Genomic DNA, 13,963 nt, shown 5'->3' with positions numbered 1-13,963 from the left:
TTTTCTTTGCCCTGTGCTTATTTTTTCCTTTTTTTCCTCTAAACCTAACGAAAGCTTCCTTTTTTAATCTTTACGCTTTCTCACTCTCTTCTTTCAACCTTTTTTTCCTCTAAACAATCCACCAAATGTATCCAAGCACAAGCATGCAACATTCCTCCTATTCAAATGTAAAAAATAAAAATTCAAAATGGCTGACGGTGCCAAACCGTGACACCAATGGGACTGGAGGGCAGGACATAAGTCCTAAATGGGGTGTGGAAACCTATCAAGCTGTATGCTATGGTTATAGAACACCGATGGGACTTCCTTGCATAGTCTTTGACACTCATATTCTGGCCTTCATGGGACATAAGCGTGTGACTAATTGCAAGAAGTCGTTGGGCCATTAGCATGTGCAGTAGTGTTCTGCAGAGTCAGCTGCTTCATATACAGAAGGCAATTTTTGTGCCTTCCCTGAATCAAGAGAGAAGTTCTTTCAGTTAGTCATGATAACAAGTTCTAACTTCGCATGGATACGGTTGTTCTGTTTTGAACTCCATGAAGCAATGTTGAATTTCTGATACTGTTCATCCTTTTGTAGAAATAAGCTTCCATTAGTGGATAAAGCATCATAAATAATTTTCTGGATATTCTGGTCCTGGGGGGCGAGGAGAATCTCTGTCATCGAGTTTAAATGAGGAAAAGAATTTTTATTTGCCTAAAATCAGGATTCCCGTGGGACAGATAACAGGAAATTGCTTGACAAAATGCATAATTAATCCATGGAACTCGGTGCCATGAGACTTTGAAGTAAAGAGTTTGGTAGAATTCAAAGAAGGATGAGACACTCAAACTCTTGTCCTGCAAACACTTAAAACGGTTTTTAACATCACTCGTGACCTATCCCCTACAAATCAATGGGTCTACCCAGGTAAATATAGTTATGCATGTGAGTGTTTCAGGGTCTGGGCCTTAATTTGGCAATATAAATATATGCACTTTGGATAATTTAGTTGGCTTACTCCTCTTTGGGACATGAGGGGAGCCATTAACTGTGGGGTTAGGAGGAATCTTTCCCTGTCCAGCTGGCCTCCTGTGGGCATAATTATCCATAATGGAGGTTTTACAGGTTTCTCTGTAGCTTCTGTGACTGGCCGTGGTCAGAAAGGAGATAAGACTAGACCAGGGTTTCTCAACCTGTGGGTTGGGACATAAAATAGGGTTGCCAGAAGACTTGTTTCAAAGGGTCACATGGCAGCTCCTGTGGCTCACCTCCCTGCTCTGCGTGCTACAATCTCTGGGATTCCAGCACCACTCAGGTTTGGAGCAGCCGTCATGATGACAGCAGCCTGGGTAGGCAGAGGTGGATTAGAGGTTTGTGGGGCCATGGGCCAGAGCAAGTTGGGGGGGCCCTTCCCACCCCTTCTACCTGCAGTCTCCCTGTTTTCCTCCCCAGGCACTTCAGCTGGGGAGCGGGGTGGGGGCATGGAGACTTGCCCTGCCCCACCCACCCGGCACGCCTGCAAGACCCTGCGTCCGCTCCCCAGCAGGAGCGCTGGGCAGGTGCATGGAGCAGGTCAGGGCGCTGGGGCACGCCTTTTTCTGGGGGGGCCCCAATTGTCCGGGGCCCCTTGGGCAAGGGCCCCATTGGGTCAGTGGTTAATCTGCCACTGTGAGTAGGCCAAATCTGAGCAGCGCTGCAACCCCATGAGCCAGGTCGCAACTCCACTCTCTCAAATTTGGTCCAGTCGAGGGGCGGGGGCCAAACTGTAGTGACGTTTCAAACCTGAAGGTTGCAATGACTGAAGCAGAGAGACCAGCTTAGCTAGCCCCTTGGCACAGGAACCACCACTGTGGGTGAATGCCAGGCAGGGACCAACCCTCCTGGGATGCAGGACCTGACTGAAACCACCCCAGGGCCTCCATGCCCAGACTGTTTACTGGGTCACGACAGGCCATAAACATTTACAAATGGGTCCTCAGCCCAAAAAAGGTTAACCACTGGATTGGATGATTGGCTTGATCTGCCATAGTATTTGCTATGTTAGGGGGAGCAAGTTAGCATATCCCTTTTTCTTTTTCCCATTAAGGTAATCTGAGGTAACACTAATATTCGTCTTGTTTTCTTCTAGGAAGACCATGTAAATCACTAGAACTACAAAATGGCAGGGTTGATTTAACCGATTTCCGGTTTGGTGCAACAGCCAACTTCTCCTGTAGTGAAGGGTGAGTGGCAAGTTGCTTTTTTTTGACTAATTAACAGAACCTAGATTGGTGTAAAACTGCTGGTGAAGTCTGGCAAAATGAGACTCAAAATTCTGCTTCATTTTAAGAACATAAATGAGTGGTGTGCTGTACATCTGTAGCCGTGGGCTGGGCCCTTGTTAAGAGTTACACCTGTGACTTTCAAAGGAGTTGAAGGATGCTACCCACCCGTTTATGGCTGTCCTTCGGTGGGAGCTGGGCACGTAACTCGCTCAGGTGCTTTTGGAAATCCCAGCCTGGACCTTCAAACGGTCATCCCAGCAGCTGCTGGATCATGAGTTCAAAGGGAAAGCCCCACCTGAAGAGTAATGTGGCACTCACTGATCGGTGCGGTCTCTGCCAAGTAACGGGCTGTTGTTGGTCAGTCCTAGTGTCTTGAAGCAGTGCTGGGATTGTGAGGCAGAATATTGCCCATAAAAGGCAGGACCAGGTAGAAGCAGACTTCTTCGGACTCGTGAATAATTATCAGGGTAGTGTCAAGTTCAGTTGTTGCTTTTGTCCATATGGGTTATGTAGCAACCCTTGGGGAATCATAAATGGGTTGTGACCTCATTCCAATAAGCGGGTGTTTTCTGGGTGTTGAGATAACTGAATAGATTGCATTGGATGGGGACCAAAAACACAACCAACCAAGTGCAGGTGTTTTTTCACTGTATCAAAACTTTAGCGGGCTTGACCTGTCAGCAGGGGTTAAGTCTTCTGGGAAGAAGAGTCAGATGTCTCTGGGTGGAAGCTGACCCCCAGTCTGAGGGAGGAGATATGGTGTGGGGGGCGGGAGGTGTAACTCCCTGCTGGTGGTTGGCTCGCCAAACCCCCTGCAAGTTAAATGCTTTTTTGTGTGGATTGGTTGTCAGCCTGGTTTCTGGGTGAAGTGGGTTGATCCACAGTTGAGGGATTTGTGGAGGTAGGGTTTCTTTGCACTAACCTACATGGACTGATGGCCTTGGATTTGTGCAGGCCCATGAGTTCCCTGGGTTTAGGATTAGGTTAGATCTTCGACAGTTAAGATGCTCAGATTTTGAATATGGAAGGGAGATGGGGTCAGGTGGGTGACAGCTCAGGGCAGCTGACTTCTCATCGCTTCTGTCAGGATGGGTTGTCTTTAGGTATGATTTTTATTTTACAAAACGTTGCTGGGGACGAAAGGTAAGGTGAGCTGCTTAAGCTGAGTCATTGACAACTGGGGTAACACAACTGGGCATTCAGAGAAGAGGTATCTAGTACTGCTGCAGATAAATCATAGTAATTCTAAGGTGTAAAATGGTGGCAGCTCGCATTTCAAACACTCTTCTACGTCTTAGAAACATAAGAGGAGGCACAGCCTCCTATCCAGCAAGTCCAAACCCTTTTTCCATGTGACAGCACCGTGAGCAGACCAGTGTCTAAAATAACATGGTTTCCTGGGCATTTATTAAGTTCTATAGTAGGGGTGATTAGAGCCCTCTTCCACCTGTTAGAGATATTTGCACTCCTTACTACTTGTATCTCCAGTTTAGAAGAAGGATCGCTTGTTCCCCTTTGCAGAGAATTAACCAGCATTCCCAAGCATCTGACTAGTGTAGACAAGAAGTGAGAGCACTCTCTTGCTAAGAGTTTATAGCTCTAGATTGACTTTACTTACTCTAGTGTTCCTTGGTCCTGTGGTGTTAGACCTATCCGGTTTTATAGCAGAGATGACCCTGATCAATCCTTTGTCTCCACTTACTGGCATAAAGAAACCATGTTCCATCTTTCTGATCTGTAACCCAGTTCTTTGATTACTTCAGTAACAAACTTTCTTTCTTTCTTTAGTTGCAGATTAATTGGACCGACTTGTGCCCCATGTGCGCTTGTGGGAGATTGCACAATTCAATGGTTTTAAGAACAGTTCACGTCTGGAGATGATGCAGCATAGCTGGTGCTACAGAGGAGTCTGTTCTTACATCTTTTAATCCAAATAAGAGTAAAACTTGAGGATGTATGTTTGGTTGGGGAGAAAATGAAATCCTACTGTGGTTCACCATGGTGTTTGGATGACTCCTATAGAATCAAAGCTTAAAAACAAAGTCCCTTCTAGATTGTTCACCTGGCGCTGTTTAATATTCATAATCCAACAGGCCTTATGGCACCTCTTCGCTGGTGTATCTGTGTAATCCCTGCTGTTTGCGAAGTAAAAGGCATGATGATGACTTCAAGAAGTCTTGACCCTTCCCAAACCTGACTACCCACTTAAAATCTGAGGCTCTTTGGGAATGAATCACAATTAATTTGCTTGTACCTTACTTTGATCTCTTGGCTGCTTTCTGGGCTTGGTCTGTCAATATTCCTCCTGTGTCATCACTGACTAACCAAAGAGCCTTTTATTGCCCTGATAGAAAACTTTGAGGATGTTGGTGCTTAGTCATCATATTCATGTCAGTTACTCATTCTTTGTTTCAATCTGCACTTATTGCCCAGTCTCAGGTGTGAAACCTAAGGGCTCAGTTTTTGCCCCTAGAGTAGGGTGACCAGACAGCAAATGTGAAAAATCGGGACGGGGGTGTGGGGTAATAAGAACCTATATAAGAAGAAGACCCCAACGTCAGGACTGTCCCTATAAAATCAGGATATCTGGTCACCCTACCCTAGAGCCGGAGCCACAAAGCGATGAAGTACCTGAGTGAGGGTGGCTGGAATCATGCAGCAGGACCCAATTCATCTCTCTGCTTTTCAGCCAAACAGTCCATGGATCTGACAGCTCTGATGCATCCCTGCAGGGATTTCCAGTACAGTGTGTCCTTGGGGCATTTCCAGGGGCATGGACATGTGGCTGGACCTGTGCTGCACTACGCTTATTCCCAGCTTCTTGGTCACAAACACAGCCCTGCACAAGGTAGGGTAGCTAGCTTGCAGGCCTTTGGCAGAGACATGGAAAATGAAAGCCTTACACACTGTTCCCATCACAACCTTTTCTTGTTTGCGTCAGTGCTAAGGGTGGTTCTTTAAGTCATCTCCACGCAATGAGCTATGTACGTAACTAGTTTTGCATAGTTTAGAGTACAAGGTTACTATTTGCACAAATGAATCCTAGGGAGTGTTTGAATCTCTGCCTCCCCTTCATGTTTCACAATACTTAAGACAATAGCCATCCCTCAAGCAAGGTTCCTGGAAATGAATTGTTATACTGAGATTCCCCCCCCCCCCCCCTTCAAAACGGTCATTTTTCAGATTGGACCATGACAAACCCCACTGCCTGAAATAAAGCATTCTTCCATGGTAACAGATGCTTTGCAGATCACAACTGTCAAGGCTGAATCCCCATTCTGGCACCTCGAGTGCAGGAGGTGGGGGCCTGCAAGGTTTTTAAAAACTAGTACTTGCCCGTCCAGGCTTGTATTAAACTCCAAGGTTACAACTTTTCTCTGACCTTGGCTTGGTAAATGCTGCCACCAGCCCAAAAAAACCCCGTTGGACCCATCTCCCTCCCGAGCTAGCAATTGTGTCCGCAGGTGCAGTCTGCGGTGACCTTCTCAGCTTTTCTTCCTGTTGGCACTTTTGCCAAATCAAACACTGTGTAGGAGGGCGGCTATTTGTCCATCACTGTCCCCTGCTAAATTAAATCATTCCGTTTCTGAGCATACAGAAAGATGAGGCAAGGCTTCCATTTTCCATGTCTCTGCCAAAGGTCTGCACGCTGCAAAGCTAAAAGCTTTATCAAGAAGAGCTACTCTGAAAATTCATCACCACCCTGGGGCCAGCCAGACTTTAAAATCTCAGCCCCTGCAATTGATTTTTTCAAAAGAATTTGGCTCCTGTTTAGGCACCAAAGCCAAGGGTCAGGTTTGGAAAATGCAGCCTGAAGATATTTGGTTTTGATATTTCAGTTCCTTTGCTGATGAGGGTGGGGCGAGGCCTCCTGCGTGGTGCATTGGTACCTACCCACATGCCTTGTGGCCCACTGAAAATCTATGTAGCCCCACCCAATGGCTGGCAGCGATGGCTTATCTGAGGCCCTGCTTCCATTCTGTGTATGCGACCTTATTTGGGTCAGGTGCAGTGGCTCCCGTCTGAGCTTGTCTTGATGGATCCCTTGTGAACCTTGACTGTGGTGGGCCCATGGGCGTTGCCTGTGTTGGGGGCTGGTGCAGGAGTAATGCCAATGGGAGAGAGCCTGGGGCAGGAGAGGCCAGAATTAACAGTGACCAAGTACCCAGGGGACGAAAACATGCAAATCAGTGCTGCTGTGTTTTAAATGCACAACGGAGGAGCCGCAAAGAGCCAGCTCACGGTGCAACGTTAGCATGGCCAAGCCCTGAGGCAGTGGGGCTGGGGCAGTTGAACAGAATGTAAGGCAGCCTAGATGACTGGTGCTGGCGGAGAAGGCCTGCCATCCGAAGAGAACACAGCCAAGCACAGGAGGTGTCAGGGACCCTTTCTGAAAGGAGCTACCATAAAGCACATGCTGTTGGCTGCTGTGATCAAAGTGGGCTTTACCCACTTATAGTAGGGTAGGCTGCCTGTTGTTGGCTATGTGTGTGTTGTGCTATCCCAGCTCTGTGCAGCTAGGGGACACAGCAGACCTCGATCGAATTGCCCAATTAAACCACAGCCCCGTTTCAGTAGCAAAGGCACCTAGCCAGGTTTATTGTTGACAAAGCATGGTCCTAGCTCCCCAGATCAATGTCTACAGTTACGCTAGCACATGTATGCCTGTAACAATGGACCGGCTCAGTGAATGGCAGGACTTTAATAGGCAGCAGATTTAAAACAAACAAAAGGAAGCATTTTTTTCACACAATGCACAGTCAACCTGTGGAACTCATTGCCAGAATATGTTGATTCAAAATAACTAGATAAGTTCATGGAGGATAGGTCTATCAATGGCTATGAACCAGGATGGATAGGGATGATGTCCCTAGCCTCTGTTTGCCAGAAGTTGGGAATGGGAGACAGGGTATAGATCACTCGATGATTACCCATTGTGTTCATTCCCTCTGGGGCACCCGGCATTGGCCATTGTAGGAAGACTGGATAGTGGCCTAGATGGATCTTTGGTCTGACCCCTTATGGCCATTCTTATGTTCTTACGACTTTCCGTTCCCTCCTCGGCCAGACAAAGACACTCCCTCTGAGACCCTTCTTTATACACCGATACAAACACATTACGTATTGCCCCTCTGACCTGGTTAGTTACTACCCTTTACCTTGTACATGTTGGTTCAGTCAAACGCCTCTTTCCACCAGTGTCATCCTGTCCTTATCTCTAGGAGGGGTCAACATGTTCCTTTTATCTTTGGGGAGTGCATTTGTAGCTTACTTAATATGGGGGGTTCTGGTACCACCACCCTTCTGGAATGTGTTTCTGTGAGTGTCCTGTGCCTAGCACTTCTTAGGAATGTGTGTGGTTTTGCAATACCAGCCCTGCTCTTTCAGGTTCTGTGAACTTGCAAGCAGGCATGTTTTATAACAGGGCCAGATCACTTTTGCTAACTTTGCTTCATATCAGCAGGGCCTGACTACTACTTTAGTCCAGGGCTCTGATACCAGGCCTCATGTTTCAGGCTCTCCCTTTCTACTACACCTGTGATGGCCTGTCTTCCTATGCTGTGAATACAGGGCCAGATTCTCAGCTGGTGTAAATAGGCACAGCTCTAACTTCACTAGGGCAAGGCCAATTTATATCGGCCGTGAATTTAGGCAACACTCTTTGCACTGTAGTTTCTGTCTCCTCCCAAATTCAGACTTCGGCATCTTCTTTGCACTTCCCCTCCCATTTTTCATCTTGCGTAAAAATCACAATTCTTTTGGCACTTCTCTGGACAAGTCTCACCCATCCCCATCTAAATTAAGCCATTCCATTTCCCGTCTCAGTCCAGAGACAAACGTTGTGTAACGTATGCATCTCTGCCAAATACCTGCATGCTCCAAAGTGAAAACCTTTTATCAGGAAGCAGTCAGCAAAGGAACAAAATCCAAAGTGCTGTATGGTTTTGGTATGTCAGTTCTTTTGTTGCTTTTCTGTTTTGCTGGAGGTGAGAGAGACTGTGGGTATGTCTTCACTCTACGTTAAAGTGCTGTCGGGCAGATCGGGAAGCTAAGGGCAGCTGAGCTTCTTTAGGCTGAAATCCCTGCAAAAGACTCTCTGGCCATGGCTGCTTTAAGAAAACTGCTCACCGCTGACAATGACCATGGTCTCTGAAATGGTACCAAAACCACAATTTGCCTAATTTATACTTAGTTAACTATGCTTAACACTGGTTCAGCTGCAACTACTGCTACCCCTATTGTCAGCAATGGATACACTAGGCCTCAAAGAGGGGAGAGAGAGAGAGAAGGTGGCTGTGCTGACCAGAACCAGGGCAGGGAGCTCAAGGGAATCATTTGAGCTACCAGGCTACGTGGTTTGTACATCTGGTTTGGTGGTTTTGCGTTAACTGCATAGCAGAAATGTGCCTCTATAGACCTTTGTCAGATCAGTGTCAGTTCAGATCAAACCCAACCTCGAGAGGGTGATTTCTATGTTCATACGTGCGTCTCGGGTGCACTTTCCCTCGCTGGCCCTGCAATAAGTTTATAACCTGCAATGGGGTTGGGCTCATTGCCGATGGCATTGAAACACAACACAAACATTAATAGACTTATCCCTGCACCTCCCCGGAAGGGAGGTACGTTGGTCTTATATCCAGGTTAGAGATTAGGAACCTGAGGCACAGAAAGATTCAGACTTACTCAAGTCCACATGGCGAGTCTGTTGGAGAACTGACAGCAGAGGGGAAAGAAACACTAATCTCCTGTCTCCCAGTCCGCTGCCTGAACCATAAAGCCATCCTTCTCCCCACGGCACTCCTGGGGTCTAGCTTGTGTCATCCTTCTCTTTGGGGAATCTGCATGTCTGTCTCCTAGGAGATAATTTGAAACATGTAACTAATTATTTAAATACCTCAAACAGTGCTTTAAATGAAGGGAAAACATTACTCCAGAGAAGAGGCTCTGAATTAAATAGGAGAGGGTACTGCTGGTAAGAATCCCATTCTTTGCCTAAAACAGGGAGTGGAAGGAGGGTTTAACTGTTAAATAGAAGGGCATGTTGTAGATAGAACTAAGGAGCATTGGCACAGCCCTGCGGGAGCTTCTGCCAGGGACAGCAGGGGATTGACGGTGCTGACAAAGCTGCGTGGGGGAAGATTGCACTGTGCCTGCCTGTACTTGCCTCTGGTCAGTGCTATTCTTCCCTCCCTGTAACCAGCACTAAATTAACTAGCCAACGAAAAGTAAAAAGCCAGATGTTGCTTAAGCAGCAGGAGTGAAATTCTATCAAGCCTCTCCTGCTCTGAGCGGAAACAGACTTTTGCCATGTTTTGTGCCAGTTGAAGCACATTTTCAAACTCTTGGTAAAAAGATACTGAAGACTTGAGTTACTTAGTACTCCTAAATTAGAGGTGCTATTTGGGTTGCCTGAAATACTCAGAGTTGCTAAGCCTGATGTCACTTGTGGGCAACTCACTGAATGTGCAAAGACAGTTTTATATCTGAGCCTGAGCCACTAGTCTTGCAAGGTGGTTTACCTTGCGGAGAAGAAACTGATAGGAGCTGGATATATCCTTTAGTGAAGTCCTGTCTACAAAGAATGGATACCAAGTCATAGAATCATAGAATCATAGAATATAAGGGTTGGAAGGGACCCCAGAAGGTCATCTAGTCCAACCCCCTGCTCAAAGCAGGACCAATTCCCAGTTAAATCATCCCAGCCAGGGCTTTGTCAAGCCTGACCTTAAAAACCTCTAAGGAAGGAGATTCTACCACCTCCCTAGGTAACGCATTCCAGTGTTTCACCACCCTCATAGTGAAAAAGTTTTTCCTAATATCCAATCTAAACCTCCCCCACTGTAACTTGAGACCATTACTCCTCGTTCTGTCATCTGCTACCATTGAGAACCGTCTAGAGCCATCCTCTTTGGAACCCCCTTTCAGGTAGTTGAAAGCAGCTATCAAATCCCCCCTCATTCTTCTCTTCTGCAGGCTAAACAATCCCAGCTCCCTCAGCCTCTCCTCATAACTCATGTGTTCCAGACCCCTAATCATTTTTGTTGCCCTTCGCTGGACTCTCTCCAATTTATCCACATCCTTCTTGTAGTGTGGGGCCCAAAACTGGACACAGTACTCCAGATGAGGCCTCACCAATGTCGAATAGAGGGGAACGATCACGTCCCTCAATCTGCTCGCTATGCCCCTACTTATACATCCCAAAATGCCATTGGCCTTCTTGGCAACAAGGGCACACTGCTGACTCATATCCAGCTTCTCGTCCACTGTCACCCCTAGGTCCTTTTCCGCAGAACTGCTGCCTAGCCATTCGGTCCCTAGTCTGTAGCTGTGCATTGGGTTCTTCCGTCCTAAGTGCAGGACCCTGCACTTATCCTTATTGAACCTCATCAGATTTCTTTTGGCCCAATCCTCCAATTTGTCTAGGTCCTTCTGTATCCTATCCCTCCCCTCCAGCGTATCTACCACTCCTCCCAGTTTAGTATCACCCGCAAATTTGCTGAGAGTGCAATCCACACCATCCTCCAGATCATTTATGAAGATATTGAACAAAACCGGCCCCAGGACCGACCCTTGGGGCACTCCACTTGATACCGGCTGCCAACTAGACATGGAGCCATTGATAACTACCCGTTGAGCCCGACAATCTAGCCAACTTTCTATCCACCTTATAGTCCATTCATCCAGCCCATACTTCCTTAACTTGCTGACAAGAATACTGTGGGAGACCGTGTCAAAAGCTTTGCTAAAGTCAAGAAACAATACATCCACTGCTTTCCCTTCATCCACAGAACCAGTAATCTCATCATAGAAGGCGATTAGATTAGTCAGGCATGACCTTCCCTTGGTGAATCCATGCTGGCTGTTCCTGATCACTTTCCTCTCATGCAAGTGCTTCAGGATTGATTCTTTGAGGACCTGCTCCATGATTTTTCCAGGGAGTGAAGTGAGGCTGACTGGCCTGTAGTTCCCAGGATCCTCCTTCTTCCCTTTTTTAAAGATTGGCACTACATTAGCCTTTTTCCAGTCATCCGGGACTTCCCCGGTTCGCCACGAGTTTTCAAAGATAATGGCCAATGGCTCTGCAATCACAGCCGCCAGTTCCTTCAGCACTCTCGGATGCAACTCGTCCGGCCCCATGGACTTGTGCACGTCCAGCTTTTCTAAAAAGTCCCTAACCACCTCTATCTCCACAGAGGGCTGGCCATCTCTTCCCCATTTTGTGATGCCCAGCGTAGCAGTCTGGGAGCTGACCTTGTTAGTGAAAACAGAGGCAAAAAAAGCATTGAGTACATTAGCTTTTTCCACATCCTCTGTCACTAGTTTGCCTCCCTCATTCAGTAAGGGGCCCACACATTCCTTGGCTTTCTTCTTGTTGCCAACATATCTGAAGAAACCCTTCTTGTTACTCTTGACATCTCTGGCTAGCTGCAGCTCCAGGTGCGATTTGGCCCTCCTGATAACATTCCTACATGCCCTAGCAATATTTTTATACTCTTCCCTGGTCATATGTCCAACCTTCCACTTCTTGTAAGCTTCTTTTTTATGTTTAAGATCCGCTAAGATTTCACCATTAAGCCAAGCTGGTCGCCTGCCATATTTACTATTCTTTCGACTCATCGGGATGGTTTGTCCCTGTAACCTCAACAGGGATTCCTTGAAATACAGCCAGCTCTCCTGGACTCCTTTCCCCTTCAAGTTAGTCCCCCAGGGGATCCTGGCCATCCGTTCCCTGAGGGAGTCGAAGTCTGCTTTCCTGAAGTCCAGGGTCCGTATCGTGCTGCTTACCTTTCTTCCCTGTGTCAGGATCCTGAACTCAACCAACTCATGGTCACTGCCCCCCAGATTCCCATCCACTTTTGCTTCCCCCACTAATTCTACCCGGTTTGTGAGCAGCAGGTCAAGAAAAGCGCCCCCCCTAGTTGGCTCCTCGAGCACTTGCGCCAGGAAATTGTCCCCTACGCTTTCCAAAAACGTCCTGGATTGTCTATGCACCGCTGTATTGCTCTCCCAGCAGATATCAGGAAAATTAAAGTCACCCATGAGAATCAGGGCATGCGATCCAGTAGCTTCCGTGAGCTGCCGGAAGAAAGCCTCATCTACCTCATCCCCCTGGTCCGGTGGTCTATAGCAGACTCCCACCACTACATCACTCTTGTTGCACACACTTCTAAACTTAATCCAGAGACACTCAGGTTTTTCTGCAGTTTCGTACCGGAGCTCTGAGCAGTCATACTGCTCCCTTACATACAGTGCTACTCCCCCACCTTTTCTGCCCTGCCTGTCCTTCCTGAACAGTTTATAACCATCCATGACAGTACTCCAGTCATGTGAGTTATCCCACCAAGTCTCTGTTATTCCAATCACGTCATAGTTCCTTGACATCACCAGGACCTCCAGTTCTCCCTGCTTGTTTCCAAGGCTTTGTGCATTTGTATATAAGCACTTGAGATAACCTGTTGATCGCCCCTCATTCACAGTATGAGGCAGGAGCCCTCCCCTCACAGACATTCCTGCCTGTGCTTCCTCCCAGTATCCTGCTTTCCCACTTACCTCAGGGCTTTGGTCTCCTTCCCCCGGTGAACCTAGTTTAAAGCCCTCCTCACTAGGTTAGCCAGCCTGCTCGCGAAGATGCTCTTCCCTCTCTTCGTTAAGTGGAGCCCGTCTCTGCCTAGCACTCCTTCTTGGAACACCATCCCATGGTCGAAGAATCCAAAGCCTTCTCTCCGACACCACCTACGTAGCCATTCGTTGACTTCCACGATTCGACGCTCCCTACCTAGGCCTTTTCCTTCCACGGGGAGGATGGACGAGAACACCACTTGCGCCTCCAACTCCTTTATCCTTCTTCCTTTCCCTGAACACAGTACAAACAGAAGGATGTTTCTCATTATTGCCAAGTCTACCTCTCCAGGGAGTCCTCTGCCCAAGATGCTCTGTGTCTCAGCTCCTTCTCACCGCCCTTTCTGCTTCTAACACATACAGCTTACTAAACACAATCCCCTTCCCCTGCATTTGCAACCATTCCCAAGGGAACGCCTTAATTTCTTGAGGTTACATTTTGTTATATTTGATCTGGCCTTGCAATGTGGCCCATTGCCTTGGGTGGTGGTTTCTGTTGTTTCCAGCTACTTCACTACACAAAAGGAGCATTTAATTGTTCCTTCCATTTAGCCTGAGAAAAAGCTTTTAGTGCACGCGCACACGCTCTTTAACCAGATCTGTGATTATCTATAAATCAAAGACCCACTTGAGTACCAACACCACCTTCCAGCATGACAGCATCACCACACTGGTGAACATGCAGATCATCTCCTCCAGCAGAGTAAGTGCACCTGCTGACAAAGTGAACCCCATAGTTCTAAAAGCACCTCTTTGAAGCTGAATTTGTCTGTTATGAGGAACAAAGGTGGAGACTTGGGCCTTGTCTATACTGCCGCTTCACAGTGCTGAAACTTTCTCGCTCGGTGCTGGGAGTGGAGGACACTAAGCAGCTCCCATACGGTGCCCAGCGTCTTGCAGGACTGCGCCCTACGTCCCCCACTAAAAGACATGTCATCAAGACAATTGATGTCAGCAAATTTGCAGATGATACTAAACTGGGAGGAGTGGTAGATACGCTGGAGGGGAGGGATAGGATACAGAAGGACCTAGACAAATGGAGGATTGGGCCAAAAGAAATCTGATGAGGTTCAATAAGGATAAGTGCAGGGTCCTG

General features: G+C 47.4%; 1 long non-coding RNA gene across 1 annotated transcript; it reads left to right on the top strand.

Moving 5' to 3' along the window:
- Nucleotides 1-435: 435 nt before the first annotated feature.
- On the top strand, nucleotides 436-4,505 carry LOC125625237 (uncharacterized). Its single transcript, XR_007353505.2, has 2 exons — nucleotides 436-2,205; nucleotides 4,036-4,505. It is a non-coding gene; the product is annotated as an uncharacterized LOC125625237 (long non-coding RNA).
- The last annotated feature ends 9,458 nt before the right edge of the window (nucleotides 4,506-13,963 follow it).

This window comes from Caretta caretta, chromosome 21, assembly GCF_965140235.1.
Source record: "Caretta caretta isolate rCarCar2 chromosome 21, rCarCar1.hap1, whole genome shotgun sequence".
Classification (NCBI taxonomy): domain Eukaryota; kingdom Metazoa; phylum Chordata; order Testudines; family Cheloniidae; genus Caretta; species Caretta caretta.
The sequence above is the reverse complement of the archived record's forward strand: the minus strand, read 5'-3'. Positions and strand labels throughout refer to the sequence as shown.